We start from the raw sequence: 27,054 nt of genomic DNA, 5'->3' as shown, positions 1-27,054 counted from the left end.
CCATGCTCTTTTTACCAATGTAATTAGGTAATAAGATTTAATGTCTGAAAGTGTGAGTCTTCCAACTTTGCTTTTTCACTTTTAAGATGTTTCTGGCTATCACCCTTCCAAACAAATTTTATAATTGTGCTTTACCTTTGTTTTAAAAATTCTAGTGGAATTTTTATTGGCATTAAATTGAACCTGTATATCAATTTGGGTAGAATTGACATCTTAATGATATTTAGTCTTCCAATCCATGAGCATGGAATCTAATTATTTATGTCTTATTAAATTTCTTTTAGCAATGCATTGTAGTTTTCTGAATGCAAGTACTTTACTTCCTTGGTTAAGTTTATTACTCAATATTTGAATCTTCTAGTCACTATCGTAAATGAATTTTTTCCCCTGACTTCCTCCTCAGATTGTGAACTACTAGTGTATAAAATACCACTAATTTTTGCATAATGATCTTGTATCCTGAAACTCTACTTAAATCGTTTGTTAGTTCTAGCAACTTTGTTGTGGATTTTTCAGGACTTTCTAGGTATAGAATCATTCATCTGCAAATAGAGAAAGTTTTACTTCTTCCTTTCTGATTTGGGTATCTTTTATTTCTTTGTCTTATCTTATTGCTCTAACTAGAACTTGTAGCACTATATTGAACAACAGTGGTGACAATGGACATCCTTGTCTTGTCCCTGATCTCAATGGAAAGCTTCCCATCTTTCAACATTGAGTACAGTTTTAGCTGTGGGTTTTCATACATGGCCTTTAGCTTGTTGAGAAAGTTTCCAACAATTCCTATCTTTCTTAGTATTTTTATCAAGAAAATATGTTATATTTTGTCAAATGCCTTTTCCATGTCACTCAGTAGGATCATGTGATTTTTCTTCTTTGATTTATTAATGTGGTGTATTATGCTGATTGAGTTTCTTGTATTGAAACACCTTTGCATGCCTGGTATAAAACCCACTTGAGTATGATGAATAATTCTTTTAATGTGTGGTTGGACATGATTAGCAATTATTTTGTTGAGGATTTTTACATCTGTGTTCATTAGGGGAATGTGTCTGTAATTTTCTTTTTTCATAATATCTTTATCTGGCTTTGGCATTGGGGTGAAATTTGCTTCATAGAATGAGTTTGGTAGTATTCCTTCTCATTAAAATTTTTGTAAGAGCTTGAGTAAGATTACTATTAAATCTTATTTGAGTGCTTGATGGACCTGTGAAACCATCTGGTCCTGGGCCTTTAATTTTGGGGGATTTTTTGATGCCTCTTTCAATGTGAACTGCCTTTTAACTTCCTTGATAGTTTTCTTTAATGTTCAAAAAGTTTAAATTTTCATGAAATCCAATTTATCTTTTTTTTCATTTGATCCTTCTGCTTTTGGTATTACATCTAAAAATTTATTGCCAAATCCAAGGTCATGAAGATTTACTCTTATACTTACTCATAAAGTTTTAATAATTTTAGTGCTTAGATTTGGGTGTTTGTATATTTTGATATTTTTGGGGTTTTTTTTTTTTACATACTTTGAGAAAGGGTCCAATTTAATTGTTTTCATGTGGTTATCTAGTTTTCCTGGCACCATTTGTTGAAGTGGCTCTTCTTTCCCCATTGGAGAAGTTAGCTGTCTTTGTCAAAAATCAATTGACAATAGATGTGTGCATTTATTTCTGGGCTCTCATTTCTCTTAGGCCAGTACAACACTTTTTCATTATTGTAGTTTTCTTGTAAGTTTTGAAATCCTTAAGTGTGGTTCTCAAAATTTGTTCTTCTTTATCAAGATTGTTTTCACTAAGGATCTCTTGCAATTTCACATGAAATTTTAAGATGAAGTTTTCCATTTCTTCAAAAAGAGAATGTCAGTATTTTGATGTGATTGCATTGACTTTGTGCAAATTTTCTTTGTGTAGCATTGCCCTCTTAACAATAATAAGTATTCCAAATAATAAGCACAGAATATCTTTCAATTTACTGAGGTGTTCCTTAAATTATTTCAGCAATGTTTTGAGTTTTCAGTGCACAATCTTACAACTCCTTGGTTAAACTTATTTCTAAGTATTATATTTGTTTAGTTGGTACTGTGAATGGAATTGTTTTCTTAAATTCCTTTTCATACTGTTCTTTGCTAGTTCATAGAAATAAAACTAATTTTGCTATTTACTTTTTAAAGAAACTTTAGATTACTTAATTTCTACATAAAAAAATAAGAGATTCCAGTATGCTCTACTCCCTACCCTCCCACAGTTTTCCACATTAACAACCTCGTACATTATTATCATATGTTTGTTAAAACTGATGAACACATATTAAAGCATTGCCACTAACTTTGGAATATATTTTACATTATTGTTTACACTCTGTCCCACATAATTTTGTACATTTTGTCAAAATATATAATGGCCTGTATCCGTCACTGCAATATCATGCAGGATAATTCCAATGTCCTGGAAATGGCCCCAGATTACACGTATTTCCCCCCTCCCTTCCCTCAGAACCTCTGTTGGCCACTGTCTTCACAAACTGATGTATATTCTTCCATTGCTAGAATAATAAGTCTATAGTAGAATAGTAATAAGTCTACTTCAGACCACTTTTCATTCCCCAGTCTTGAGGAATTGGAGATGGTGGTGGCCACTCTGTCTCTAATTGAGAGGTAGCTTAGATCCCATGGGGCAGATGGTAGAACTAACTTGCATGCAGTTGCAGACTCTCTCTGTTCCTTGGGATGGGCATTGTCCCATCATCATCACTTTATTAGTTGTCATGGGTGAGACCAAAGAACTGGAGAGTAGGTGTTGTAACTCTGCTGAGATTCAGGTCCTAACTGGCACACAGACGGACCAAAGATTTAAGACTCTTGGACTTATGTAACTATCAAGTATACTACTAGCTGTGAGTTCACATAGAAGGGGAGAACAGCCATGTGTAGGAAAACCACATGTGGGGACAATTCTGACACACTGGGGAACAGAAGTTACAAGATAAGAATTTAACCCTCCCTTGGCTGTTATTAGGTAAGGCCCACTGGCAAGGTGCCAAACTCCTGAGCCATCTCCCCTGCTTATAGTGCCTAGATGTCTCTAGAGCCCTCAGGAGTTGTGCAATTTGAGGCAATATTTACTGTTGCAGTCAAAGAGATTGTGCTGAAATGTGTTTAAGCCTAACTTCTGGGGTGTTCTTCTGACTCACTTTGAAATTTCTTAGCCATAAAAACTCTTTTGTATTTACAATTTCTTCTTCATGGTAAAGGTCCTTTTCCATGTGCATTTCTAGTTGGCATTTGTTATCCCTCACTGCCAGGGAGGTTCATCCCTGGGAGTTATGTCCCATACCAGGGTGGGGGAAGGTAGTATGTTTATATGCTGAGTTTGACTTAGAACAGAGGCCACATTTAAGCAACAAGGATGCCCTCAGGAGATAACTCTAGGCAATTTATAATACTAGGCTAAATCTCAATTTCACAAGGGAAAAGGTTCATAAGTACAGTCATCAATATCAAGAGTCCAGAGCAGTGGTCTGTCCTCCTTCACTAGGTACCAGCCCTGTACTCGAGGAATTCTTGCTGTCTCACTCAAGAATGTATCAGAACTCCCCAGGATAGGAATTCGATATTCCTTTGGTTATTCTGTGGATCTCCACCCACTGTGACAATGTCCCATGAACACTTGAACACATTCATGTGCCTTAGAGGAATGCCTCAGATAAATCCCCTCCCAAGCATCCTCCCATACTGACACCCCACAACAATGATCCTCCCCTGCCACAGGTGTGATGCTTCTGTGATCTAAAACCACTTCAAAGAAAATAGCCAAATAAAAATATAAAAAGAAGTAATTATAATGGTTTTTAAAATAACAAATAAAATACAAAAAACTGAAAGTAATTTTAAATAATAAAAACTTTTGAGACATTATGTCTTTCATTACTGTAAGATCTGTTTTCTTGTATATACAGTTACATTTTCTTCCATGCATTCCCGGTATCTTATTGTTTTCATTTTATCTTCAAAGAAGCTTTAGGTTACAGAAAAGTCTCATAGAGAATATAAGGGATTCCCTTATAACAAACACCCTTCTCCTTTTCCTCTCTCCCCTATTAATAACATTTTACAGGCAGACAGTACATTTGTTATGATTGATGTACAAATATTGAAGCATTGCTACCATTCATGGTCAATGATTTACATTATGATTTACATTTTGGATTGTACATTTTTATAAATTTGATGAAATTTAATATGGCCTATATCCATCATTGCAAGATCATGTATGACAATTCCAAAGCCCCCAAAATGCTCCATGTTCCATCTATTCTATTCTTCCCTCCCCCTCCCTTGGGAACTTACAGTAACCACTAAGTTTTGTTTTTGAAGAATAAGATTCATAGTTACTTGCAATAGTATTGAAAGCTTAGCATATTGGTCTGTTTTCTTTTATTAGACAATGCCTATGTTCTCAAGAGATCCTTGCCCCTCAATTTGAGGATATAGCATGACTCTCCAGAATGAGAATTTAATATTTTCTTGTTTATTTTGTGGGTTTCCACCCAGTGATATAACACATATTCCATAGAAGCATGCCCTAGGGGCATCCTATCCTGTATGCCCCCCCACATCCAGTACCCTACACCAGTAATCCTCCCCTGCCATATTTGCCAAAAGAATATTCCCAATATTGTAAAAACTTATTTTATCTTTGATCTTGTATCCTGTAATTTTGTTCAATACCTTTATTAGCTCGAATAGTTATTTTTTTGTGGATTCCTTAGGATTTTCTATATAAAAGATCATGTCTCTAAGAATAAAGCCAATTTTACATATTCCTTTCCAAATTGATAAGTTTGTTTATTTTTCCTGCTTAATTCCTCAGGTTAGAACTTCCTGTACAGTGTTAAATATTAACAGAAGTTGTAAAAGTGTGTCCTTACTTGTTCTTGATCTTAGGCAGAAAGATTTCTTTTTTTTTTAAATTATTTATTTATTTTTTTAATTACATTATGAAAAATATGAGGTCCCATTCAACCCCACCGCCCCCGCCCCCCACTCCCCCCACAGCAACACTCTCTCCCATCATCATGACACATCCATTGCATCTGGTAAGTTCATCTCTGAGCATCACTGCACCCCATAGTCAATGGTCCACATCATAGCCCAGACTCTCTCACGTTCCATCCAGTGGGCCCTGGGGGGATCTATAATGTCCCGTAATTGTCCATGAAGCACTATCCAGGACAACTCCACGTCCCGAAAACGCCTCCACATCTCATCTCTTCCTCCCGTTCCCCACACCCAGCAGCCACCATGGCTACCGTTCCCACACCCATTCCACATTTTCTCTGTGGACATTGGATTGGTTGTGTCCATTGCACATCTATGTCAAGTGAGGGCTTAGATTCCATATGGGTACTGGATGCACTCCTCCCGCTTCCAGTTGTAGACACTCTAGGCTCCATGTTGTGGTGGTTGACCTTCTTCAACTCCATGTTAGCTGTGGAGTAAGTCCAATAAATCAAAGTGTAGGAGCTGAAGTCTGTTAAGGCTCTGGGCCTGGGTGTCATATTATCAGTCCAGAGATTCGAATCCCCTACATATATCTTAAACCCAGCACCGACTACAATTCCAATAAAGTAGCATGCAAGTCTTGTGAAAAGAGATCCCCTCTGAGTCCAATTCCATCACGCAGAAACACCAGCTCCAAAGAAGGGCTATCTGTCATGGCAGTGAACCCCTTCTGCCATGACCATAGAACCCGTGGGTCTCTTTATCCCTCAAAAGAACCAATACCTGGGGTTGTATCTACCTTATCTGTCTCTTAGACTCTGTTCAGTTGTACATAGGGGTATTCCTTCTGACAACCTCCAGACTCTTTTTTAGAGACTCACAGCCTTATAATCTCATTTCTCCTTTCCATTTCCCCCTTACATTAGGTCAAACAGCTTCCCGAAGTCATGTCATTATATGTAGACAGGTATATTCTGCTGTTCCGCATTGAATCTTTAATTCAAGGTCATTTTCTAGTTGCTTCTTCAGCTGGTATGTGGTAGTGATCCCTCGGTGCCAGGGAGGCTCATCCCCGGGTGTCATGTCCCACGCTGGGGGGAATGCATCGCATCTACACGCTGAGTTTGGCTGTGAGAGTGGCCACATTTGAGTAACATGCAGGTTGTCAGGAGGAAACCCCCAGGCACAATGCTACTCTAGGCCTTGTTCTTATTGCAGGTGTATAGGCTCAAAAGTGTAACCATTAGTATCACGAGCCCACTGTTGGGCCCTCCTTCCTTCCTGGTTCTTGCCATTGCACCTGGAGGATTGCCGCTGCTCTCCCAGGGCCCACAACAGTGACCCCCCCGGCCAGGAGCCCAGTACCCCCCCAGCTGTTGTTTTTGTTTCCACTATGAGTATATATAGACATTACCATATACCCTGGGCATATGCCCTGTATAACTCCCTGTCAACCATATATATCCTGTCAATAACATCCCATATCAGTATTCCTCCGCTGCCATTGTTGAACCACTCTGTGATCCAAAACTTCCCATAAAGTGAATCCCAACATAATGTCAGCTTCAGAAGAGTCTTAGATCACCGAAATTCATATATATAATATACAGTATTTCCCCAGATCCACCATAAAACCTTTTCCCTTGCACAGCAATAATCTTTTAACTTATTCATATCATATTTCCTGAAACTGATGTACAGATTCCAACACTATAGTTTTCAAACAAGGTGACATTTGTGCTTACTATGTGGTCCATATTTTAGGCTGTACAGTTTTCTAAATTTTTTAGTTATCCTATGTTTTGTCTTATGGTTTTCATTATTAGTCTGTCGTCCCCTATATGTTTTTGGTGTAATATTAGCTGTTTTATATTCATCCTCATGTACTCTCACATAACTCCTCTTTTGCCCCCTTATTTACCTTTGTTCCATCCATTCCACATCCATTTTCCCCTCCCCTTAGGGCCCACAACGCCTGCCAATCTAATACCCTGGGAGCCGTCCTTTCTCACGAGAGATACAGTTCTCTCTATTCAACGGCATTAGTCTTCCCCAGGATATGGGTCCACCCCACCCAATGGTAGAACCCACCTTGGCAAAATGAGCCTTCAGCTATTCCCTCCGGAGTCCGTCACGCATCAGACCATACCCCCTGAGCATCCTAACCAGGTAACCCTCCTACTTATACTTTGATACGTTTTACTCAACATTTAGTTCTCAACGAACTTCTGACACTCTCCCATATTCATATGTTGCCCCTCCCTCCCACCTATTTCTTGGACAATATTACCCCTCTTCCCATCCCCAGCCCCCCTCAAACCCAGAAAACCCCACCCGAAGGTAACCCCTTGCCCCCATTTTGTCCCTTCTTTGTGCTCATACTTACAGGCAGAAAGATTTCAAGTTTTCACCACAATATAGGATTTTAGCTCTGGCCTTTTCATAGATGCCCATTATCATGTTGAGGAAGTTCTCTTCTATTTCTGTTTTGTTGAGTGTTTTCTTAAAGTCAAGAATGGTGCTGGATTTTGTGAAATGTGTGGAGGGTTTTGCATCCATTGAGACCATTATTTTTCCCTCCATTCTATTAATGTGGTATAGTGGGTTGAGTTAGTGATCTCCAAAAGATTAAAAGAATATGTTACCTGGGACTTCAAGTATGTGAATTTATTTTACTAAGGGTCTTTGAAAATTTTAAAATGTAAAGATATCTAGATAAAAGTCATCCTGAATGAGGGTGGGTGCTAAACATAAATGAGCATCCTTATAAGACAAAAGTAAAGAGAGATGGGAAAGCCATGTGATGCTGGAAGTGGAGATTGGAGTGATACAGCGAAAAGCCCAACAACATCAAAGCTTTGCAGGAGCCACTAGAAGCTTAAGAAAGCAGCATGAAATGTATTCTCCCTCAAAGTCTTCAAAAAAGACTAGCCCTGCTGACACCTTAATTTCAGAGTTCTGGCCTCCTGAACTGTAAGAGTATAAATTTCTCTTGTTCTAAGCACCCAGATTGTGGTAATATGTTACAGAGCCCTAAGAAAAGAATGCAGATTTTGGTACCCAGAAGGGCATGCTCCCACAAGTACCTAAAAGTGTGGACGTGACTTTGGAATTGGGTAGAGAGAAGACTGGACCATTCTGAGAAGCATGATGGAAAAAGTCTAGATTACCATGAAGATATGGTTGGTAGAAATATGGATGTCAAAGGCAATTCTTGTGAGGCTTAGAAGGAAGTGAAGAGAATGGTAGAGACAACTTCTTTAATTTTAGAGACCACATATGTCATCATGGCCAGAATATTGGTAGAAATAAGAATGTTAAATGTACATCTGGAGAGGCCTTGTAAGGAAATGAGGAACATGTTATTGAAAGCTGGAAAGAAAGTGATCCTTATTGTAAAGTGTCAGAAAATTTGACTAAATTGCTTTCACTATTGGGTGGTGGATTTGTTTCCTAGGGCTGCCGTCATAAAGTACTACAAACTGGGTGGCATAAAACAACAGAAAATAACACAAATTCAGAGGCTAGAAGTCTAAAGTCAGTGTGTCAGCAGGGTCATGATATTTCTGATGTATCTGGGGAAGAATCCTTTTTGTGTCTTTCTAACTTTTGGTGGCTCCCAGCAGTTCTTTGTGCTCCTCAGCTTCATCACTTCAATCTCTGTCTCCATCTTCACATTTCCTTCTTCCCAGTGTTTCACCAAATGTCTCTCTCCTTAGAAAGGGCAGCAGTCATTTGCTTTGGGACCCACACTAATCCAGTATAACCTCATCTTACTCAATTATATTTGCAAAGGCCCTGTTTCTAGGTAAGTTTCTATTCACATTTTATGTTCCCACCAACAATGAACAAATGTTTGTATTCCTTCACATCCTCTCAACACATGCTATTTTCTGATTTTTAAATATTAATCATTATTGTGGGAGTGAGACAGTATCACGTTGCTTTTTTGACTTGCAATTCTGATAGCTAATGACTTTGAGCATCTTTTCATGATCTTATTGGCTGTTTGTAAACCTTCTTTGGAGAAAGACTTCTATTGAAGGATTTTTTTTCCATTATTAAACTGGGGTATGTGTCTTTTTGTTGTTGACGTGTAGAAGTGCTTTACATAATTGATATTAAAACCTTATAAGATATGGAATTTCAAATATTTCTGCATTCTTTTTATTCCCTTGATATAGTCCACTGAAGCACACAAGTTTTTAAAAATTGTTCCATTCATTTAATGATTTTTTTCAGCAAAGATTTTTATTTTTATTTTAAGAAATTGTAGATTATATAAAGGTTACATTGAAAATATAGGGGATTCCCACAAACCCCATCTCTACCCCATCGCACATTTTCCCACATTAACAGCATCTTTCATTAGTGTGGTACATTGTTACAATTGAACACAGAGTTGATTTAGAGGTGGAGTGGACATCATTATTCCAGGGTCCACAGGATGGAGGAATAAAATATGGATTAGAGTGGACTTATAGGTATTGTACTATAGAACTATTGGGACTCTAGCAATTGAAGAAACTGTATTATTGATGTGGAGACAGTGACCATGGTAGTTGCTGAGGGCAGGGAGCGGGAAGAGATGAGATGTGGGGGAATTTTGGGACTTGGAGTTGTCCTAAATGATATTGCAGGGACAGATGCTGGACATTATATATCCTGCCATAACCCACGGAATGTACTGGGGGAGAGTGTAATCTGCAATGTAAACTATAATCCATGCAGTGCAGCAGTGCTCCAAGATGTATTCACCAAATGCAATGACTGTGTCGCAATGATGAAAGAGGTTGTGGATGTGGGAGAAGTGGGGGGGGTGCGGGGGGGGTATATGGGAAACTCATATTTTTTAATGTAATATTTTTTGTGATCTATGTATCTTTTTTTAAAAAAAGGTCAGTTAAATAAAACAATTTAAAAAATATATCAAGGACCTGGCGTAATGGTCTTTCCTCCTTTGCTAGGAACTGCCCGTGAACTCAGGGAATTCTTGGGGGGACTTTATTAGAGACTGTAGCAGGACTTACCAGGATGCAAATTCAATACTCTTTCAGTTATTGTGTGCACCTCCACCCACTGAGAAAATTCCCATGACCACTTGAACATATTCATATGCCTTAGAGGCATGCCCCAGGTGTACCCCTCCCCATATATTCCCCAATCACTGACACCCTGTACCAGTGATTCTCCCTTCCCACAGCTGTGACCCTTCTGTAATCCAAGACCTCCCCAAAATAAAGCTAAAAAATAAACAGGTAAAAAAATTAAAAAATAATAACAAATAACAAAATATCAAAATAAAAAGTAATAATAAAATAAAATTTTCAATGCGTCTTTTTATCACCATCAATTCTGTTATTTTCATGTGCAGTGACAATTTCTTCTGTATGTTCCCCCAGTGTTTTTTCTTTTTCACTTTATCTTCAATGAAGCTTAGGTTACAGAAATGTCACAGAAAATATAACCGATTCCCACATATCCAATGCCTTCTCCCCTTTTCACTCTCCTCTATTAAGAACATTTTACATGTGTATGGTACATTGGTTACAATAGAGCTACAAATATTGACACACAGATGCTAACCATGGTCAATGGTTTACATTATGGTTTACATTTCTAACCACACACTTTTACAGGTTTTGACAAAATTTAAAATGCCCTGTATCTATCATTGCAAGATCATGCAGAACAATTCCAATGCCCGAAAAATGCCCTACATTCCATCTATTCTATTCTGCCCTCCCCCTTCCCTCAGAACCTATGGTAACCAGTAATTTTCAATTTTTGAAAAATAAGGTTCATAGTTACATGCAATAATATTGAAGGCTTCACATATTGGTCTGTTTTCTTTTATTAGGCACTGCTTATATGCTTGAGAGATTCTTGCTCCTCTAATTGAGAATATAGCACGACTCCCCAGGATGGGAGTTAATATTTTCTTGCATATTATGTCAGTGTCCACCCAGTGAGATAACACACTATGACAAGATGAACACATGTTCCATAGAGACATGCCCCAGGTGCACCCTATCCCACATATTCCCCCAACCCTGATGCCCTGCTCCAGTAACCCTCCCCTGCCATATATGCCAAAGAATATTCCCAACATTGTAGATTTAACCACAGGCCTGCAAATCCCCAGAGTTTACCTGCTCCTTACTCCAACCCTTTCCAGAGTTTCATGAATGGTCCCACTCATTCCCTCACCCTACTCTCCCTCACATTCCTGCACAACTGAAACCAATCATGCCACTGCATCACTATCACCTCCATCTGCTGCCCATCCTCCCTTCCACCTAATCACAGGTTTTGCTCATATTGTGCATCATCTCACCACCCTCTACTCCCTTTCAGTCTTCTGATATCTTATCTTCCAGATTCTAGCTTTGTGAGTCTGCTCAATTTGCTTAAGTCATATCAGTGAGGTCACATAATATTTGTCCTTCAATAACTGACTTACTTCACTTAATATAAGGTCTTCAAGATTCATCTATGTTTTCTCATGTACCAATACTGCATTCCTTCTTAAAGCAGAGTAATATTCCATTGCATGTAAATTCCAGAATTTAATTATCCATTGATCTGTTGATGGACACTTGGATTGCTTCCAGCTTTTGGCAGTAGTGAATAATGCTGCTATGAACATTGGTGTGCATATGTCTGTTCATGTTCCTGCTTTAAGATTTAAATTTTGGGAAGCAGACTTGGCCCAGTGGTTAGGGCGTCAGTCTACCACATGGGAGATCCGCGGTTCAAACCCTGGGCCTCCTTGACCCGTGTGCAGCTGGCCCATGTGCAGTGCAGATACGCGCAAGGAATGCCGTGGCATGCAGGGGTGTCCCCCGCATAGGGGAGCCCCATACACAAGGAGTGCACCCTGTAAGGAGAGAGCTGCCCAGTGCAAAACAAAGTGCAGCCTGCTCAGGAATGGCGCCACACACACAGAGAGCTGACACACAAGATGACGCAACAAGAAGAAACCCAGATTCCTGTGCCGCTGACAATAGAAGCGGACAAAGAACACGCAGCAAATAGACACAGAGAACAGACAACTGGGGCTGGGGGCAGCGGGAAGGGGAGAGAAATAAATAAATAAATCTTTTTAAAAAAGATTTTAATTTTTATGAAGTTCCATTTATCTAATTTTTCTTTTGTTACTCATGTTTTTTATGTAAATATAAGAAACCACTGCCTAACAAAAGGTCCAAAGATCCTCCCCTGTGTTTTCTTGTAGGAGTTTTGTAGTTTTAGTTCTTATATTTAGGTGTTTATTGAATTTTGTGTTGTTTTCTGTGAGGAGTGGGTGTCCACCTTCATTCTGTTGCCCTTGATTATCCAGTTCTCCCAGCACTATTTGTTGAAGAGACTATTCTTTACCCACTGAGTAAATTTGGCACCTTTGTTAAAGGTATGAGGGTTTATTTTTGAGCTCTCAAATTGATTTCATTTTCCCATATATCTGTCCTTGTTCTGGACTGTTTTGATTATGGTAGCTTTGTAACATGTTTTAAAATAAGGAAATATGAGTCCTCCAGTTTTGTCCTTTTTCAAGATGATTTGGCTATTTACAACTGTTTACTCTTCCATATGAATTTGAAGGTTTTATTTTTTCCATTTCTGCAAAGAAGCCTGTTGGAATTTTCACTGAAATTGCATTGAATCTGTATACAGTCTTGGGAAGAATTGACATCTTAACAATATTTAGTCTTCCTAATACATGGACACAGAATGTTCTTCCATTTATTTAAGTCTTTGTAACTTCTTTCAGCAATATTTTGTAGTTTTCTTGTACAAGTACCTTACATCCTTGATTAAATCTATTCTTAGATATTTGATTCTTTTACCTACTATTGTAAATGGAATTTTTCCCTTGATTTCTTCTTTGACTTATTCATTTCTAGCGTATAGGAACTACATTGATTTTTGCTTGTTGAACTTAACCCCTACAATTTGCTGAAGTCATTTATTAGCTGTAGTAGCTTTGTTGTGGATCTTTCAAAATATTTCAGAACTCTCTATGTGTAGGATCATGTCCTCTGCAAATAGGGAGAGCTTTACTTCTCCCTTTCAAATTTGGTTGCTTTTATTTCCTTTTTTTGCATAATTGCACTGACTAGAGCTTTCAGTACAATATAACAATGGTGACAGTGGGCATCCTTGGCTTGTTCCTGATCTTAGGGGGAAAGTTTTTAGTCTGAAGCATTGAGTATAATTTTAACTGTAGGTTTTTTATGTATACCCTTGTCATGTTAACACTAAATAAAAGTAAACGTTTATTCCTAGTATTTTTATCAGGAATGAATGCTGAATTTTATCAAATGCCGTTCTTGCACCAATTGAAATGCCTATGTGGGTTTTTCCCTTGGTTTTGCTAATGTAGTGTATTACATTATTTGATTTTCTTATGTTGAACCACCTTTACATAATTTTCCTTTCTTGTGGCATCTTTACTGGCTTTGGTGTTAGCATCATATTGACCTCATAGAGTGCGTTAGGAAGTGTCACTCCCTCCTCAAATTTTGGAAGACTTTATGAAGTACTGGTGCTAATTCTTCATTAACAGTTTGGAAAAATTCACCAGCAAAGATGTCTGATCTTGAGCTTTACTTTTTGAGAGGTTTTTGATTAGTGATTCAATCTCTTTACTTGTTATTGGTCTGTTAAGACCTTCTGGTTCTTCTTGAGCCTGCATAGGCAGTTAGCATGCTTCTAGGAATTTGTCCCTTTCTTCCTGGTTAGCTAATTTGTTGGCATACAGTAGTTCATAGTATTCTCTTATTATTCTTTGTGTCTCTGTGGGATGGGTAGGAATGTCACCCATTTCATTTCTGATTTTAATTATGTATGTCTTGAGCATGTTTAAGAGTTTTCTTTCATACATTAAAGTACAAATCTTCTATAGCAAAATACCATTAAGTCAGCTCTGTTCGACATTTTATTCCTCCATTCTGAGGACCCTGGGATGGCAATGTCCACTCCACCTCTAAGTCAAGGGGGACTTAGATCCCACATAGCTGAGAGATGGAATTCTCCTGCTTGCAGCTGTAGACTCTCTTGGTTCCCTGGTGTGGTGGTTGACCATCCTCACCTCCCTGTTAGCTGACCTGGGTAAGTCCAAAAAACACGAGAGTAGATGTTGCAACTCTGCTGAAGCTGAGGGCCCAGCTGGCACATAGACAGTCCAGAGATTCAAGTCTCCTGAGAATATACCAACCCCAGTGCCAACCCCAGGTTCAGTATTTGTGACTCTAGCAATGGAAGAAATTATATCATTTATGTGGAGAGAGTGGTCATGGTAGTTGCTGAAGGCAAGGAGAGAAAAAAAGATGAGTAATATTGGAGCATTTTTGGGACTTGGAATAGTCCTCAATTATGTTGCAGGGACAGATGTAGGACATTATATATCATGCCATAACCCACAGAATCGACTGGGAGAGAATATAAACTACAAAGTAAACTATAATCCATGCTGTGTAGCAATGTCCAAACTGTATTCATCAAATGCAGTGAATATACCACACTAATGACAGAAGTTGTCAATGGGGGATGATTTGGGGAGTGGGGAGTGGGGTATATGGGAACCTCATATTTTTTAATGTAACATTTTGTGTAATCTATGTATCTTTTTTTAAAAAATATTTAAAAATGGAAAAAAAAAGTACAAATCTTGATAAAGCCTTGAAAAAGACATAAATCTTAGGACATTTTACATTTACATTAGTACCAAAAAAAAAAACAAAAAACCCACAAAATTACTCCCTAAATCCAGTTTGTTAGTTAAATGTGAAACTGGTAATGTATGAAAAGTCTCAAAGTCACCATTAATTCATACACTGTCTGAATGATATGATCATTGCAGGCTCTTTTTCTTTATGAAAGTAATCTGATTTCATGATAGTGAAGAAAGCAAAATTTACTTTAAAAATAAACATAAGATTTAGAATTTGGGGTTTCAACTCTACACAACGCATTTACATATTTCAACCAGATAGCCTACAACTTAATTATTTCAGTATGAGAATATCATCTTCTCCCTTTTTAATTCCTCTAATATCTGAGATGAATAAATAAATGTGTCAAATTTTTATCTTGGTAAACCACAAAATATTGCTTTAAATAAACTTACTGACTAGATCCCATTTTTTTCAGGTGTCTTCCTTAGAATATGCAAGAAAAGAAAAGCTGAAACACCTAATCAGGTAAGGGGTTAGGAGAGAAATATTCATATACCAAAAGGATTAACCACTTTGAATAAAATGGGGAAATGGAAAGGACAAATGAATTTATATGACTATGAGTCTCCAAAAAAGATTCAGGAGGTCATCAGATGGGCCACGCTTACGCACGCCTCAGCAGGGTCCCAGAGACAGCCAAAGTAGGTATAAGCCCAGGTATTGGTTCTTCTGAGGACTACAGAGACCCACAGGTTCTATGATCATGGCAGATGGCTCTGGAGTTCAGTGTCATGTCAGTTGTTCCTACTTAGCAGTTTGTGTTCCTGAGTGTGATGGAGTTGGATTCAGTTGTAATCTTTCTATACATGCCTCTTCTGTTACTTTTACCGATCTGTAGTTGGTGCTGTTGTTGGTGTATACTCAGGAGACCTGAAGAATCTAATGTTCTCCCTCAAGGTTGTCAGAATGAAAAAGCCTATAAATGATCTAGCTGAAGTGAACCATTTTCATTTTGGTGATTAGTGAAAGAATCAACCGACAGCCTCAGGCAAAAATGTTAGACCATGGCTCAAGGCTCTCTTAATTTCTAAACTGTGAACTGATCTTCAAAGAGGTTTTTGAAATTAAGAGCTGCTTCATGTTGGCTCAAGTTATATCTGCCATTAATCTAAATGTAGAGCATGTGAAATTTCACTGCCTTAAACTAAATTTAGCCATCACCATTCTGATGAAGCAGTGAAGTTTTCTAGAAGATGGTGAATTTGTTTCCATAGTGTAGATATAAATCAAAATCAGGACTTGCCAACTATTCTGTCTCTGGAAGATGGGAAACTGCCTCAGGTCTCTATACATAGTTTGTTTTAAGATAGTGCTGTCTCTGAAAATTTGCTATGGAAATCAATAGAAATATAATAAGGGAATGGCTATTTTAAAAGTTGTCCTTTTGTTTTTGTGTGTCTATGTGAGTGTTTTTCTTTTGTTTATCTATAAAGGTGTCCTTTTTTTAACAGATGAATTACACCGAGTATTTCTTTTTTTCTCTCTTTATTTTTTTAAACTGTTACATTAAAAAAATATGAGGTCTCCTTATACCCCTACCCCCTCACCCCACTCCTCCCACATCAACAACTTCTTTCATTAACATGGGACATTCATTGCATTTGGTGAATACATTTTGGAGCACTGCTGCATCCCATGGATAATGGTTTATATTATAGTTTATACTTTCCTCCAGTCCACCCAGTGGGCCATGGCAGGACATACAATGTCCAGCAACTGTCCCTTAAGTACCACCCAGGACAACTCCAAGTCCTGAAAATGCCCCCACATCATATCTCTTCTTCCCTCTCCCTAACCTCAGCAGCTACCATGGCCACTTTCTCTACATCAGTGCTACATTTATTCCATTACTAATCACAATAGTTCCATAGTAGAATATCAATAAGTCCACTCAAATCCATACTCTACTCCTCCATCCTGTGGACCATGGGATGGTTATGTCCACTCCACCTCTATATTGAAAGGGGGCTTAGATTCCGCATGGATAATGGATGCAAATCTCCGGCTTACAGTTGTATGCACTCTTGGCTCCCTGGTGTGGTGCTTGTCCTTCTTCACCTCCCCCTTAGCTGGCCAGGCTAAGTTCAGTAAACCAGAGGGTAGGAGTTGCAAGTCTGCTGAGGCAGGGCCTGGCTATCACATGGACATTTCAGAGATTTAAGACACTCTGTAGTCTTACTGAATTGCTAAACTCCAGCACATGAAAGAGCAGTGTAAGAGCAAAAAGACACATTCATTGTGAATCGAGGAAGCCATGCAGACACTCAAAACAGTACCTGATGGGCTACTTTTAAAGAGATTCATTTATAGGCTATTTGCTGTCTGTGTTGCCCACTCTCCAAAAAGAAAAAGGGCAGAACACACTTTTCCCTTAAAAATAATTCAGGCCCATTGGCTTTGCATATAACATACTCACTTACATTTGTTTGTCAAGAATAATATTGGCTTGGGGGATGGGTATAGGTGATGGCAAGGAGCTAATATCTAGCACCCCCCTGGCCTGAAGTCCTACTAATAAGTTATTGAACACTCTGAAAAGGAAATTATAGTAAAGGGTTTTGAAGAAAACTGGACACAATTTACCAAACTGTTAACAGCCTTTAAAAGGAAATACTGTTGTTCAATAGTTCCTTCTAAGAAGTGAGACTCATTATATGATTTAACTTTTAAAAATTTCATCATAAATTCCTTTTTCTTTCAAACATGAAATCTGTAAGCTCTGATCATGTCTAAAGTTGACAGATGCAAAGAAATGGAAATCAAAATGGTTTCTTTGGGAGTGAAAAGCAAGAGAGAGCAGTCAAGAGCAGAAAGTCCAGGCAGACAGATGCTTGGAAATCAATCAGTCCTGGAATTGCAGGATTTCGCCAAACTCTGGGGCTTCTTAACGGCTGCAATGGGAGCAGTTGCTCTATAACACCAGCATTGGATTCCTCTTAACAAGCAACAATTAGCATCCATTCCTTTTTCTGTCTTATTTGATGCTATTATGATCACAACCAAAAACTACATTTTAGCATTTAATCGTTACCCTTTAAAATGTTGTTTTAACCCATTAACCTTGTAATCTCACTAATAGGTTCAACCTACATGCTGTACATTAACATTCTCAAAAACTATGTAAAGGGAGAAGCAGAAAAACGTGTCACACTCAACCACAAGTTTTACCAGTGTTTCTAATAATTTTTGACATTAATAGTTTTCACAAATACAACATAGGTAAAGATAGCTTGAAGTCAGGGTGGTGGACACATGAGAATTTCAGAATTAAAATAGAGCATAACAAGCTATCAATTTCTTATATTGAATCCTGAATCCAATAGGAACAAATTAATCCCCTACAAAGAAAATGTGATATGTATGTAGACACAAGACTCAAAATGCAACAGTGTTGTAGCTTACAAGGTCTAATTTATGGAAGCTTTGCTCCTCAATTTAAATGCAGTGCAGCAACATTCCTTCTATTTCTTCCATTATTGAAACAGTTATTACAGTTGCAGCTGAAATACTCTTGAAATTCACTAAATAAACCTGGCAAATTTTTTGAAGGTTTGTAAAACATGATAGTTTGTATCAGACACAATTAGAGTAAAGATTTCTGGTGTTGCTCCCACTTTTTTAGGCTTCCAAGGGTTCAAGTATTTGCTTGGAAGAATCACTACTCCATCATCTAGTACACAGCTCCTTGAGAGAAATTCAGATGCATACTAGGTTCGAGCTGCTGCCAGAAGTCAAAACTCCCTCTCATCCTCACAGTTCAGTGGGTTACTATCCGTGGATTGGGAGGGAGAGGAGGAAAAGAAAGAGGTTAAAACCTCTCAACTGGGTATGTGGGCTGAACCAGATATTGACTGCAGATCAGAATGTTAAGAATGCCATTGGACCAAGTCTGTACAGAGAATCAATGTTCTAATAGACCACTCTTATACAAAGTAGTAAAATAACTAACCCAGCCCAGCAAGGTCCTTATCCAAATTCTCTAGAAGAGACCATTCTGTTTCTAGAAATGATAAGAGGTTCTACTGTTCAAACTGCTTCGGTCAAGACACTTGAAAAATAAATGTATCTCATTGGGTAATGGGTGGGGGGCAACAACTTAAAATCTCTTCATTCTGTCATTTTTAAATCCTTGGAGATAAAGAATGCACTTCAGAAATGAGTACTCAGGGTTATATTTTCAATTATGAAGAGTACTTCCCCACTTGTGAAGCCCAGACTTACTCCAGAGCATCCTTTCTCTTCAGACTACAGAATGTTTTCTATAGCAGAGAACATGTTCTTGTCCATCTTCCCACCACTGACATTAAGAAGACAGGAGAATCACAGAAAGGGCAGGGAGTTGCAGAATCCTCTTAATCCAGTCAGGATCTTCTGGTGCTGTATGTCGTGCAATGCTGTCATGGAGCAAGCATCCTCTGTATATCAAACTCTGACAGGACTGGTAGGTTAAAAAGCACCAGAGCCACGTATGATCACTGAAACAGACTGCCTGTTTGTGAGCTGTGAATGGCAATACCTCTTTACACAAGTTACAGTGCTCAGGGAGTTTATCTTCTTTCAGATATGTCCAATCAGCACCCATGCTGTTCTGTCATCAAACCCTTCATCAGATATTAAAAAGTTCCAAAGTCCTCTGCTAAGATATATGTGATCCAGGTGTGCAGGTAAACTTCTCCCAAAACTCCTTTCATGTGTTCCTTAGTCGGGATCATCTCCACATCTTCAATTCTTCCTTGGATTTCAAGGAGTTTTTCTTCCATTGGCTCATGGCCTCCAACATCTCCAGACTGGGTGGAATGGGCAACTGGCCCATTTCCTTCCACAGGACAACTGGCTGCCTTAAGGCAAAGTCCTTTAACTGTATTGAGATTGACAGGAAGAGTTTTTACGGATCCAGAAGCACTCCCCACTATCAGGCCACTCATTTTCCGATTATTGTGTTCCTATTACCACCAAAACAAAACACTAGGAGAGTTGATTCCTGACTCAATTGTGTTGCATGAAGAGATGGATTCCTTTCCAAAAATGGTAGCTGAAATTGCCATAAAGCAATATTACCATTGTCAAAGAGGACTGCCAAGGAGCACACTATCAACATGGCGGCATCCACTGTTGTGCTTGGCCTGCTGTGTGGGACAGATGCTCGAACCCTCCATTCTCTCTAGGGTATGCATGCTGTGACTCCTCTGAAACTCAGCAAAGTCACCAAATTTCCTTCTGGGTCTTCATTTTTAAGAGAGCCTGGAACTGGTCTCACAAAGATGTGCTTAGTAAATCTCAGTTTGGTAAACAAACTATACCCACCATAGTCGGTGGATATGAGCCTGCACAATCAGGCGATTGTCCATGGCCAGTGCTGCCATAGGCATCACAACCCCTGGGGGACCAGCAAGTGTATCTGAATCCTTTCATTGGTGACAAAGCCTTCCCTTCAGGATTGAACATCCTATCCAATATGAAAGTTTGACTGACTATAGGATCAGTAGAGGTGGCAAATTTCTCCTTACATGAAAATAAAACTTCCTTTTTTAAAGAGAACTTTGAGGAGGCAGGTTTGAGAAGAGCAAGCACTGAAGTGCATGGATGGCCATGTCTTGGACTGGGTGGTACACATGGCAGATGAGCTCCAGTACAAAGATGCTGCAGGGCCTTGGACCCTGAGGCAGTCTGTGGCTCCAGAACATGCAAGAGGCTCCAACTCCTTCCGTCAAACTTGGCCACCCCACTCACCTTCCCCTTTTCCCCAGCAGTGGAGGCCAGTCAGCTTGTGGTCAGTGGACATCTTCCCTCCTATTCAGAGACTAGATCCTGGGGCACAGCAAAAAAGCCTCACTTCTGGGTACCATGGTGGTTTTTCCCATAATTTTTGGTGTGTTGTGTTCTCATTGTCATTCATCTCAGTTTATTTCTGATTTTCCGTGACTTTTTTTTCATTAACCAGTGGTTTGTTTAAGAGAGGAGCAAATACATAAACAAGTAGTTTGTGTGTAGTGTGACAAATGCCAGAGAGGAACTGTAATGTATTATATAAGGAGAATTGGAGTAGGGAGGAGGAAACTCTCACTGGGGAGTTTAGTGATGGATTTATCAGTAGGAGAGAAGTGGCATGAATACTCATCATAAGGAGGATATTTGTTGCTCATTTCCTTCTACCCCAAGAGACAGATGTGCTCTCTTCTCAGGACTTTTCTACAAATGGTAGATCTTCCAGGATTGGTTATGCTGACCATAGTCACTGGGCAGAAGGAAGCAAATGAGCACCAAGAGATCAAATTGGTAATCTCAGCCTTGTTAGACCTGGATCCTAATCTACTGAAACATGCTACCTAATGCTACCCAGGAATAGAAGTAGAAGAGAACACCATAGAATCTAATACAACTTAGAACTTGAGTCAGTTTCCACATTACTTCACTATTTCATTCCCTCAGATACTGTGAGGGAACTATACACTGTCTGTAATTTCAAATAAGTAAGCATCCTATCCAAGGGATTGAGTTGTTTGGCTAAAGTGACCAAATAAGCAGGCAGCAGGACTTAGGTTTGAACGAAGGCCAGATCATTCCTAATCCAGTGACCTCCACTCTAAGGAACAGAAGAGTATGAAAAGTAGAAGACTGGACAAAATGAAACTGAATAGTGAAATCAACAATAAAACACAAGACAGAGTATTTAGGGAATCCCATGAGATAACATATTAACTCATGTTCCTCATAAGAGACATAAACTGTCTTCTGCTATTTGGTAAGTGAACGGCTATGGGAAGGTTCAACACCAGTTGTGGAAAGAGCTTCATTTTGGTGGGCTTCTCATACTGACCTCAACTGAAACTCATCCTTTTTGTCTTTATTTTTATTTTCTACTCCTTAACTTTCTAGGGCAACACCACCATTATCATTCTCTCTCACCTGGACATTTGGTTGCACACACACATGCACTTATTCCTCTGCCACCTGTCTTTTGTGGACCTTTGCTGTGCTCCACTAGTGCTGTGCTCCAGCTTCAAGTCAACCTTCATAGCCCAGAGCAGACCATCACCTATGGAGAGTGTGTGGCCCAGCTCTTCATCTCCCTTATTCTGAGCTCCACTGACTGTGAGATCCTGGTGGTGATGGCCTATGATCACTATGTTGCTGTCTGTTGACCACTCCAGTACATGGCCATTATGCACACACATCTCTGGCATATACTGGCTGTCACCACCTGGGCAGAAGGCTTCATGAACATTCTGATTCAGAAAGATCTTGTGATGGCCATGCCCCTCTGTGGGCTCCATCACCTGAATCGCTTCTTCTGTGACAGGCCTGTGTTCCTGAACCTGGCTTGTGAGGACCAAGGGATAGAGGCTGAAATATTTATGGCCAAGCTATAGCCTTGGTGGTTCCTACAGCACCAATTCTAGGTTTCTATGTACATATTGCTCAGATAGTGTTAAGAGTCAATCAATGGTTGGGTGCAGAAAAGCTTTTGGGACTTGTGGATGCCACCTGTTAGTGGCATCCCTTTGTTATGGCTCAATCATCTACACTTGCCTCCAACCCATGCTCAGTTAGTCTCAGAGTGAAGGCAAGTTTGTTTCCCTTTTTTTAGTATTATAATTACCCTCATAAACTATCCTCTGAGTTATATACCCTGAGGAACAAGGATGTGATGGGGTCTCTGAGGAATGTACTAGGACAAGGCAAAAACTTGGGGTAGGAGGAGAAGAATGACCTATCCACTTGTCTGTAATAATTCTAAGATCATGGAGTCAATCCTATTCCTTGGAGGTCAGTTATTTGATAGAAAATAATTCTCAGTAGGTCTCTGGGTTTTAGCACCTTACCTGCTTAGAAGTTCTAGTTCTGAGTCTATGATCATTTTGCAGCAGGGAATAAATATTTATTTGGATCACAAATCTCCAAAGAAATGGGGTTGGAAATGGAGTGGGGGTTATCACGGACACTTGTGGAGAGAGACTGGATACTAGGTAAGTGTGGGAATGGGAAGACATAATTTGGAATGACAAAACCTTTTCCAAAAGTCATTCATTCCCAATGTGGTGCCATCTAATTGGCACTGAACTCAAGGATGAAGACATGGGCTCAGTTGTGCTGTTTCACTAAGGACCTGGCCATGTCCTTTCACATCCCAGGGCCCATTTCTAAGGTCTCTTACAGTAGTGACCCACATATGATACTTGGAGCAAATAAAGAAATTATGAACAGAGGTACTTCATGGAACATGTAAAGTCTCAGACATTTCACTTACCTACTTAAAAAAAAAAGTCAGAAGTGAGCAAATATCAGCTGTTCAAGAGTTTCAATAAATGTTGACTGGTGTCACAGACAAGATATTTTTCATGCAAGAGAGAACAGAATAGAGAAGAAATGAACATAAAAATAATGAGCCAAGAGGACATGATATAGAAGAAAGGAAACATGTAACAGTGATTGCAAAGAGAATATAAAGAGATTTCTGTGGTAGAGAGTGAGGGGAAGTTCAGGAGGCTCTAGGCTAAAGCATGAAGACAAAGAATACTTCAAATTCCACTCTGGTGATTTCAGTCCATGTACTTAAATGTTCGTGCCATGTTAGAGTGCAGGTACCCTTGCTAAAACTTTTATTAGGTTCAGTAACTTTCAGGCTGAGTTAATCATTTTTATTCCAATAAAAATAACTAATATTTGATATTATAAAAACTGTTCCTGTATAAAATTGCCATTAATTTCTACAGTGGCATTGTGAAATAGATACTTTATATTTCCTGTTTACTCATGATGAAACATTACTTCAAAGGTTTTAGGTAATTTATCTACGTTCACATAGCAATATTGGATGATGGTTTGCTTCTTGTTTCTGCAACTCTAAATCCAACCATTACTATGACACCTTGCCAATGAATCTTTCTTTGAGAGTAAATTTTTAATAGGGAAAGATTGGGGTTAGAAAGAATGGTAGTTGGAGAGGGATTTCGCAATTTTACTTTGGTCAATCTTAGCCAGGATTCTAGACTCTGGAGATACTCACATTTTTGGTCTGAGGCAATGTTTTTTCTCTGTTCAAAACTAATATTTCCTGTAATAATAATTCCCATTTATTGAACTATATAGTTTAAGCACCGTGATATACAATATACTACAATGTCACTTAATTCTTTATGAAGTCTTTCCCGGCCCGCTGCGGGCTGCTCCTGCCGGTGGGTTGCCTGGGTGCCTTCGTGCGCTCGCTCAACCGCCTTTGAGAGCGCCCCGGGAGCCAAAGGGCCGCGGCCCTTGCCGGTGACCCTCCAGCGGGCCCAGGGGGACAAAAGTGGCTCTAAATCCATCACATACACGTTGACAGAAGTTAAAGGGCTTAATATGAAGCCCAGGAGCAGATAATGCCAAATAGTAAGCAGTAGTTGGTACACATTTGGTGAGTGGGGCAGCATTTCCTTCTCCCACTGCTGCTGAGATGGCGGAAATGGATTCACTATGAAATGGAATACACCGAAGGTATTAGCGAATGAGGGCCCCAGAAAAATTAAAGGTGGCACCATCAAATGCTGACATGGAACAAGGATTCCAAAAAGGAGTTCCAAATGCTAGTGTAATTGTGCAGGGTCCAGAGAGGGTTGTTGTAGCAGGAAATGATGAAGATGTTCCATTTTCAAGACCAACAGATCATGACCTTATTCAGTCAACTCCTTTTAAACCTTCGGTGCTAAAAACACCACCTCGTGTACTTACACTAAGAGAAAGACCACTGGAATTTCTAGATTTAGAAAGACCTCCTCCAAGCCCTCAAAATGAAAAAGTCTGTACAGTTGGCAGGCTGAAAAGAGCGCTCTATGAGTGAAAACGCCGTTCGCCAAAATGGACAGTCAGAAATGATACCATGTATGGCATTTCAAATACAGATACTTCAATTGAAGGAACTTCAGATGACATGGCTGTTGTAGATGCAACTTCATTAAGACGACAGATAATCAAACTAAACAGATGTCTACAACTTCTAGATGAGGAGAACAAAGAACGAGCTAAAAGAGAAATGGTCATGTATTCAATTACTGTAGCATTCTGGCTGCTTAATAGCTGGCTCTAGTTCCGCCGCTAGAGGTAACCTCAGCTTTCAAGAATATTTGTCTCAACAGCTGGAAATATAAAGAATTTGCAAACTTCTTTGTTTCTGTCTTTGCATTGTATGCTGTTTTATAGTCCAGATCCTAAAAATGTATTTCTTCCAGAAAGGAAGGGATGGGGAAGGACTTAGATTTGTAGAAGTAAAGTTATGTTCTGCCACTCAGCTGTACACACTTCCAAGCTGTTCTACAGAAAAACCTATTTTTTTTTTTACATGCCCCTGATGATTTATTTGCTTCAACAGTTTCTGGTTTTACAGAGTTTGCTTATAAAATGGTTTGCAGTTACTGTCTGTGTTCCGTTTACATTGTAACACAGTTTCTACAGAGGATGCATCCAACTTATTTCATTCTTTTGCTCAATGAACATTCATTAATAAGAACATATACTCACCATTAGCATTCTGAATAGGCATAATGGACATGTGTAGGTACAACCTTAACATCGCTGAGAACTGCTCTTCAAATTTGCTTTGTAGATGCATTTAATACCATCTTTCATGGCATAACATGGTTTTTTTCAATTGTTCAAGATTGTGTTGCAACTCTTTTTTCTTTTTTTTTTCTTTTTTTCTTTTTTCTTTTTATTTTTTTAAATTCATTTTTAAAATATGACATTCAAAAAATATGAGCCCCCCCATATACCCCTCACCCCTCTCACCCCACTACTCCCCCCATAGCAACATTCTCCTCCATCATCATGACACATTCATTGCATTTGGTGAATACATCTCTGACCGTTGCTGCACCTCATGGTCAATGGCCCACATCATGGCCCACGCTCTCCCATGTTCCATCCAGTGGGCCATGGGAGGACCTACAATGTCCGATAATTGTCCCTGCAGCACCACCCAGGACAACTCCAAGTCCTGAAAATGCCTCCACATCTCATCTCTTCCTCCCATTCCCCACACGCAGCGGCCACCATGGCCACTTTCTCCACACCAATGCCACATTTTCTTTGATTACTAATCACAGTAGTTCATGAATAGAATATCAGTAAGTCCACTCTAATCCATATTCTATTCCTCCATCCTGTGGACCTTGGATTGGTTGTGTCCACTCCACATCTATGTCAAGAGGGGGCTTAGATTCCACATGGATGTTGGATGCAATCCTCCTGCTTTCAGTTGTAGGCACTCTTGGCTCCATGGTGTGGTGGTTGACCTTCTTCAACTCCATGTTAGCTGAGTGAGGTAAGTCCAATAAGTCAGAGTGTAGGAGCTAAAGTCTGTTGAGGCTCAGGGCCTGGCTATCATATAGTCAGTCCAGAGATTCAGATCCCCTGGGTATATCTTAAACCCCAGCACCAACTACAATTCTGGTAAAGTAACAGGAAAGGCTTGTGAAAAGAGATCACATCTGAGTCCAGCTCCAACACACAGAAACAACAACTCCAAAGAAAGGCCAAATGACATGGCACTGAACTCCATCTGCCATGACCATAAAATCTGTGGGTCTCTGTAGCCCTCAGAAGAACCAATACCTGGGGTTGTATCTCCCTTATCTGTCTCTGGGACTCTGCTCAGGTGTGCATAAGGGCAACCCCTCTGATAACCTCCCAGCTCTTTTTAGAGACTCATAGCCATATAAACTCATTTGTCCTTTTCATTTCCCCCTTGATTTAGGTCAAAAAGCATTTTTAACTCCTGTTATTATATGTAGACAGAGATATTCTGCCGGTCTGAGTTGAACCTTTTATTCAAGGTCATTTTCTAGTTACGTCATCAGCTGGTACTTGGTAGTGATCCCTCAGCACCAGGGAGGCTCATACCCGGGAGTCATGTCCCACACTGGGGGGAAGGCAATGAATTTACATGCTGAGGTTGGCTTCAAGACTGGCCACATTTGAGCAACAAGGAGGCTCTGAGGAGGTAACTCTTAGGGACACTGCTGCTCTAGGCCTTGTTCTTATTTCAGGTGCACAGGCTCACAAGCATAGTCATTAGTATCAGGGGCTCATTGTTGGACCTTCATTTTTTTGGTCTTTGCCATTGCACTTGGGGGATTGTTGCTGCTCCTTTAGGAACTGTGATAGAGCTCCCCTGGCTAGGATCTCAGCACTCCCTCAGTTGTTGTTTTTAATTGTTTCCACTATGAAAATATCCAAACATTTTTATGTACCCTGGATATATGCCCTGTGGCACTCCCTGCCAACCATGAGGCCCTGTCAATAACATCCCACACCAGTATTCCTCTGCTGCCATTGTTGAACCTCAATGTGATC

General features: G+C 39.4%; 4 pseudogenes; 2 read left to right on the top strand and 2 right to left on the bottom strand.

Moving 5' to 3' along the window:
* Window positions 1-18,986: 18,986 nt before the first annotated feature.
* On the bottom strand, window positions 18,987-19,514 carry LOC139440096 (general transcription factor 3C polypeptide 4 pseudogene; annotated as a pseudogene).
* A 2-nt stretch (window positions 19,515-19,516) lies between these two features.
* On the bottom strand, window positions 19,517-20,411 carry LOC101432998 (general transcription factor 3C polypeptide 4 pseudogene; annotated as a pseudogene).
* A 1,072-nt stretch (window positions 20,412-21,483) lies between these two features.
* On the top strand, window positions 21,484-22,423 carry LOC139440092 (olfactory receptor 2Y1-like; annotated as a pseudogene).
* An 872-nt stretch (window positions 22,424-23,295) lies between these two features.
* On the top strand, window positions 23,296-24,915 carry LOC101433869 (mitochondrial fission factor pseudogene; annotated as a pseudogene).
* The last annotated feature ends 2,139 nt before the right edge of the window (window positions 24,916-27,054 follow it).

The sequence above is a fragment of the Dasypus novemcinctus genome, chromosome 2 (genome assembly GCF_030445035.2).
Source record: "Dasypus novemcinctus isolate mDasNov1 chromosome 2, mDasNov1.1.hap2, whole genome shotgun sequence".
NCBI lineage: Eukaryota > Metazoa > Chordata > Mammalia > Cingulata > Dasypodidae > Dasypus > Dasypus novemcinctus.
The sequence above is the reverse complement of the archived record's forward strand: the minus strand, read 5'-3'. Positions and strand labels throughout refer to the sequence as shown.